The sequence below is a fragment of the Salvelinus sp. IW2-2015 genome, unplaced genomic scaffold (assembly GCF_002910315.2).
Source record: "Salvelinus sp. IW2-2015 unplaced genomic scaffold, ASM291031v2 Un_scaffold5987, whole genome shotgun sequence".
In the NCBI taxonomy this organism is placed as follows: Eukaryota; Metazoa; Chordata; class Actinopteri; order Salmoniformes; family Salmonidae; genus Salvelinus; species Salvelinus sp. IW2-2015.
The window spans coordinates 5,049-12,330 of NW_019947252.1; the positions used below are offsets into that span (position 1 = coordinate 5,049).

At 48.6% G+C, this 7,282-nt stretch overlaps 1 long non-coding RNA gene across 1 annotated transcript in view; it reads left to right on the forward strand.

The window, feature by feature from the left end:
* The first annotated feature begins 2,151 nt into the window (after positions 1-2,151).
* LOC112078635 (uncharacterized) overlaps positions 2,152-7,282 on the forward strand; it is a 7,291-nt gene continuing 2,160 nt past the window's right edge. The window contains exon 1 of the long non-coding RNA XR_002895740.2: positions 2,152-2,237. This is a non-coding gene — a long non-coding RNA (uncharacterized lncRNA). The remainder of the gene's footprint in view (positions 2,238-7,282) is intronic.

The window sequence follows — 7,282 nt, forward strand, 5'->3', positions numbered from 1 at the left end:
GACGGGGGACAGGTTTTAGAACTAGTTCGATGTTGCGAGCCAGGTTCCCTGGATGAACCATGACTGGTCTCTGGCTACAAACACTGTCCTCTGTTTGGAGGAGAAGATCTCACACACACACCACACACCCACACCAGCACACACACACACAACACCACCCCCACACAGCACACACACACCCACACCACCCCCCACACACACCACACAACACAGCTATATCAATCCCAAGACGGGTACCGCAAGATCACACAGGAAGGAAGTGGATGATCCTTGTCAGCTCTCAGGCGTGAAGCATTGGGAGGATGATCCCTAGTCACATTTAGCTCTAACGACCAGACCTGGGCAGTACCCGGTGTGTGGTGTGTGGTCGTGTGTGCTGGTGTGTGTGTGGTTCGTGGAGTAGAGTGTGTGCTGTGGTGTGTGTGTGGTGTGGTGTGGTGTGGGGTGTGTGTGTGTGGTGGTGTGTGCTTGTTGTGTTGTACCTGTTCTGCTCAGAAACGTGTTCATTTGAGAGTTTCAGTGCGCCTCTCTGCAAAGTCACATCTCAAGCAGCTTAACACCAGACGCCTCTCTGCAGGGTAACTGTCATTCAGGCTGGAATTTAACACACGACACACACAGCACACACGACAGTAATAAGTGCAGACGGCTGTAAGAAGGGATAGCCTGTAGCCGTCGTACATCCTTCATGACATCACCTTCTCCTCATTTTATCTCTACCAAGTCCTGCCTCTCATTCTCAATCCATCCTCAACCAACTCTAATGCTCTCTCCTCTCTCTCCAACGCTCATATCCTGCCTCTCCTACAACAACTCTCATCTCTCCTCCCTCATCTACCACCCATATATCCCCTTCTCTACCAACTCTCATATCTCCTCTCTCTACCAACTCTCAAATCTTCCCCTCTCTATTTCCTCAACCCGTGTCCCCTTTAAATATAACACTAGGAAAACCAATCCTTAACTTCCATTCCCTCATCCTTCTCCTCTCTTACTTCTGCTCCATTCTCGCTCATCTGCTTCTCACCATCCTCTCTCCATCTCCTCCTCATCTCCCTCTCTCCCATCTCTCTCTCCATCTACTTCTCCATCTCTCTTCTTCCTCTCTCCATCTCTTCTCATCTCCTCTCTCATCCTCTTCTCTCCATCTCTTCTCTCATCTCTCCATCTCTTCTCTCCATCTTCCATCTCTTTTCTCTCCATCTCTTCTCTCCATCTCTCCTCTCTCCATCTACTCATCCTCTCCTCTCTTCTCTCCATCTCTTCTCTCCATCTCTCTCCATCTCTTCCTCTTCGTTCCGTCTCTCCACTCTTCTCTCACTCTCTTCTCTCATTCTCTTCTCTCCATCTCCTCTCTCCATCTCTTCTCTCCATCTCTTCTCTCCATCTCTTCCTCTATCGTTCAGCCCCTCTATCTCTGTTCTAGTGAGAAGTTTGTACTTAGATGGGTGGAGTGTGCTGTTACGACAGGGAGAGGCGGATCAACGGGTTTCTCTGTCATAGAGTGGACACACACACACACACACACACACAACCCATTGTGGTGGTTGTTGAGAAACTGCAGCGTCCTCTCTGCTGCATGTACAACCAGACTGAGATATGAGACATGTATTGTAATGTGTGTTTTTGGCAGCTGGAACCAGACCAAGTTCCCTGTGTTTTATTTCTCCTTTCTCCTCCCTCACGCCCCCTCCCTCACCTACCGTGCCTCCGCCCTCCCGCCCGGAGGGGGGGGAGGGGTTTGGTTGCTGGGGTGATGGTTGGGTAAGGTAGGCAAGGCTCTCTTCTCTGGGCGAGTCGTGTGTGTGTGTGTGAGAGAGAGAGAGGCTCAGATCCATGCTAACCTGATTTAGCTTTGGCTGCGCCGGGGAGGCTAACACGATTACCTCTGGCTAATGGCCCTACTGACTGGGAGAGGGAGAGGAAAGGAGAAGGGATTGAGGGAGGTTGGGAAAGGGGGATGACGGGGGGAGAGGGAGTGGGGAGGCAGGATAGCCTGTGATAATTATCCCCCTCCCTCCCGAGGCATTGATGGATTCAACTTTAGAGATCTCTCTCTCTCTCAATCTCTCTCTTTCTCTCTCTTTCTCTCTCTCAATCTCTCTCTCTCTCAATCTCTCTCTCTCTCTCTAACCACATCCCTCTCTCTCTGTCTACAGCGATCAGGAGGAAGGAGAATGGCTGGTATGACGAAGAACATCCCCTCGTCTTCCTCTTCCTCGGCTCCTCTGGAATCGGTAACTCCTCTACATCCCTCGTTCCACTCAGCTGTGATGTCATGGAGCCTGTCTGTAGCACTAGCCTGGTTAAAAGACCAGGAAAAGACACGGGTAGCACCAATGTCGTCGTTTATTCACCAACATTTCCACAGCAAGCTGTCTTCATCACGGCCTGTTGTGTATTTCTCTCCATTTGGACGGCCTGTGGTGTATTTAATCTCCATATGGACGGCTCTGTGTGTATTATCTCCAAATAGACGCGGCTGTGTGTATTTCTCCATATGGACGGTCTGTGTGTATTATCTCCATATGGAACGGTCTGTGTGTATTATCTCCATATGGACGGTCTGTGTGTATGTATTCTCATATGAGTCCGAGTCTGTGTGTATTATCTGCATATAGTCGGTCTTGTGTGTATTAGCTCCATATAGTCGGTCTGTGTGTATTATCTCCTATGGACGGTCTGTGTGTATTATCTCCATATGGACGGTCTGTGTGTATTATCTCCAGATAGACGGTTGTGTGTATTATCTCCATATGGACGGTCTGTTTTGTGTATTATCTCCATATGGACGGTCTGTGTGGTAATTCTCTCATATAGTCGGTCTGTGTGTATTATTAACATATGGACGGTCTGTGTGTTTATCTCCAGATAGACGGTCTGTGTGTATTATCTCCATTAGACGGCTGTGTGTATTATCTCCAGATAGACGGTCTGTGTGTATATCTCCAAGATATAGGTCTGTGTGTATATCTCCATATGGACGGTCTTGTGTGTATTATCTCCAGATAGACGGTCTGTGTGTATTATCTCCATATGGACGGTCTGTGTGTATTATCTCCAGATAGACGGTCTGTGGTGTATTATCCTATATAGACGGTCTGTGTGTATTATCTCCATATAGACGGTCTGTGTGTATTATCTCCATATGGACGGTCTGTGTGTATTATCTCCATATGGACGGTCTGTGTGTATTATCTCCAGATAGACGGTCTGTGTGTATTATCTCCAGATAGAGGTCTGTGTGTATTATCTTCAGATAGACGGTCTGTTGGTATTATCTCCAGATAGACGGTCTGTGTGTATTATCTCCGTATGGACGGTCTGTGTGTATTATCTCCAGAAGATAGATGGGGGCTGGCCATGTGTTAAATATTAATGTCCCCTGGCCACTGTCGCTGGAGGCAGAGAGAATATGAACACTGCCTCCCTCTATCTCCCAGCCCTGTCATATCTCTCTCTCACACACACATACATCCCTAAACCGCGTCATATATAATATATATATATCACACACACACCACACATCCCTAAACCCTGTCATATCTTACCCTGCAGTGTTTAACAGGAAACCCTGATGAAGCCTGTATATATACTGGTGACTGCAGTGTTTACCAGGAAACCCTGATGAAGCCTGTTATATATACTGGTGACCTGCAGTGTTAACAGGAAACCCTGATGAAGCCTGTATATATACTGGTGACCTGCAGTGTTTAACAGGAAACCCTGATGAAGCCTGTATATATACTGGTGACCTGCAGTGTTTACAGGAAACCCTGATGAAGCCTGTATATATACTGGTGACCTGCAGTGTTTAACAGGAAACCCTGATGAAGCCTGTATATATACTGGTGACCTGCAGTGTTTAACAGGAACCCTGATGAAGACAGCTTGCTGTGGAAATGTTGGTGAATAACGACGACATTGGTGCTACCCGTGTCTTTTTCCTGGTCTTTTAACCAGGCTAGTGCTACAGACAGGCTCCATGACATCACAGCTGAGTGGAACGAGGGATGTAGAGGAGTTACCGATTCCAAGAGGAGCCGAGGAAGAGGAAGACGAGGGGATGTTCTTCGTCATACCAGCCATTCTCCTTCCTCCTGATCGCTGTAGACAGAGAGAGAGGGATGTGGTTAGAGAGAGGAGAGATTGAGAGAGAAAGAAGAGATTGAGAGAGAAAGAGAGAGAAAGAGAGAGAGAGAGAGAGATCTCTAAAGTTGAATCCATCAATGCCTCGGGAGGAGGGGGATAATTCTATCACAGGCTATCCTGCCTCCCCACTCCCTCTCCCCCGTCATCCCCTTTCCCACCTCCCTCAATCCCTTCTCCTTTCCTTCCCTCTCCCAGTCCAGTAGGGCCATTAGCCGAGGGTAATCGTGTTAGCCTCCCGGCGCAGCCAAAGCTAAATCAGGTTAGCATGGATCTGAGCCTTCTCTCTCTCACACACACACACGACTCGCCCAGAGAAGAGAGCCTTGCCTACCTTACCCAACCATCACCCCAGCAACCAAACCCCTCCCCCCCCTCCGGGCGGAGGGCGGAGGCACGGTAGGTGAGGGAGGGGGCGTGAGGGAGGAGAAAGGAGAAATAAAAACAGGGAACTTGGTCTGGTTCCAGCTGCCAAAACACAATTAAAATACATGTCTCATATCTCAGTCTGGTTGTACATGGCAGCAGAGAGGACGCTGCAGTTTCTCAACAACCACCACAATGGTTTGTGTGTGTGTGGTGGTGTGTGTGTGTGTCACTCTATACAGAGAAACCGGTTGATCCGCCTCTCCTGTCGTAACAGCACACTCCCCATCTAAGTACAACTTCTCACTAGAACAGAGATAGAGGGGCTGAACGATAGAGGAAGAGATGGAGAGAAGAGATGGAGAGAAGAGATGGAGAAGGAGATGGAGAGAATGGAGAGGAACGGAGAGAAGAGATGGAGAGAGAGATGGGAGAAGAGATGGAGAGAAGAGATGGAGAGAAGAGATGGAGAGGAGGAGAGAAGAGATGGAGAGAGGAGATGGAGAGAAGAGATGGAGAGAAGAGATGGAGAGATGGAGAGAAGAGAGGAGAGATGGAGAGAAGAGATGGAGAGAAGAGATGGAGAGATGGAGAGAAGAGATGGAGAGATGAGAGAAAGATGGAGAAGAAGAGATGGAGAGAGGAACGGAGAGAAAGAGATGGAGAGAGAACGGAGAGAAGAGATGGAGAGAGTAGATGAGAGAGGAGATGGAGAGAGGATGGAGAAGGAGATGAGAGAGGAGATGGAGAGAGGAGTGGAGAGAAGAGATGGAGAGAAGCGATGGAGAGGGAGATGGAGAGAAGGATGGAGAGAGGAATGGAAGATTAAGGAGGTTGAGTTAAAAGGGGAACAGGGTTGAGGAAATAGAGAGAGGGAGAGATATGAGAGTTGGTAGAGAGAGGGAGAGATATGAGAGTTGGTAGGGAGAAGGGAGATATATGAGAGTTGGTAGAGAGAGGGAGAGAGATGAGAGTTGGTAGAGAGAGGAGAGATATGAGAGTTGTAGAGAGAGGGAGAGAGATAGAGTTGGTAGAGAGATGGATTGAGAGAATGAGAGGCGGAGGAATTGGTAGAGAGATAAATTGAGAGAAGGAAGAGTGATTGTCATGAAGATGAATACTGACGCCTACAGGCTATACTTCTACGAGCCAGTTGACTTATTACTGTCTGTGTGTGGTGTGTGTGGTGTTTAAACGACGACTGAATGACAGTATACCCTGCAGAAGAGAGCGTCTGTGTTAGCTGATTGAGATTGACTTTGGCAGAAGGACGCACTGACAGCCCCAAAGAAACACGTTCTAGAACAAGAACAGTACACCACACACACACCCACACACAACCAACACACACCACACACACACACACACACACCACACACACACACACACACACACACACACACACACACAACACACACACACCCACACACACACACCACAACACCCGGTACTGACCAGGTCTGGTAGGGTAGAGGACTATAATGTGATAAGAGGATCATCCTCCACATGACTTCTAGCCTGAGAGCTGAACAAGGATCAATCCACTCCTTTCCTGTGTGTGTGTGTATAGTGTGTGGGTTGTGTGTGTGTGGGGGGGGTGGTGTGTGTGTGTGTGTGGTGTGTGGGGGTGGTGTGTGTGTGTGGTGTGTGTGGTGTGGTGTGTGTGTTGGGTGTGTGGTGTGAATCTTCCCTCTCCAAACAGAGAACGTGTTTTGTAGCCAGAGACCAGTCATGGGTCATCCAGGAGGAACCTGCCTCGCAACATGGAACTAGTTCTAAACACCCTGTCCCTCCGTCTCTGCCCCTCCCGTCCCTGTCCTCCCGTCCCTGCCCCTCCCGTCCTGCCGCCTCCCGTCCCTGCCCCTCCCGTCCCTGCCCCTCCCGTCTCTGCCCTCCCGTCTCTGCCCCTCCCGTCTCTGTTTTCTCAACTTCAATTCAAGGGCTTTAGAATAGTTATTGTACAAAAGGAAAATAAATAAACATAAATATGAGTTGTATTTACAGGGTGTTTGTTTCTTCACTGGTTGCCTTTTCTTGTGGCAACAGGTCACAAATATTGCTGCTGTGATGGCTGTCTCTCTGATCTATTTCTCTCTGTGTCTCATCTCTTTCTCCGTGTTCTTCATCTACTCTCCTCTCCTCTTTCTCTCTCATCTCATCTCTGTCTCTCATCCCTTCTCTGTCTCCTCTCTGTGTCTAATCTCTTTCTCTGCTCTCATCTCCCTCTCCTCTGTCTCTCATCTCCCTGTCTTCTCATCTCTTCTCGTGTCTCTTCATCTCCTTCTCTCTCTCTTCTCTGTGTCTCATCTCCTCTCTCTCATCTCGCTTCTCTGTCTTCTCTCTGGTCTCATTCCTTCTCTGTCTCTCTCTTCTCGTCTCTCTCTGTGTCTCACTCCTCTCTTCTATCTCCTTCTCTGTCTCTCTCTGTGTCTCATCTCCCTTCTCTGTCTCTCTCTGTGTCTCTCATCTCCTCTCTCTCTGTCCTCTCTTCTCTATTTCTCTATTGATCACTCTCCTTCTCATCTCCTTCTCGCTCTGCCTTTCTGTTCACACTTCTTATCCTCCAGGCGTTGGGTGCTTGTAAAAAGCATTAGCTGAGCGTCATTGTGTGTGTGTCCTCACCCTCCTCTCTTTGGTTGTTGTTGCTGATCATCACCATCATCCCTCAGTCTGTTAGCTGATATTTCACTGGGTGTTGTGTGAGACCGTGTGTGTGTGTGTGTGTGTTGTATGTGTGTGATATATTCCTGTATTACTTCACAGGGAT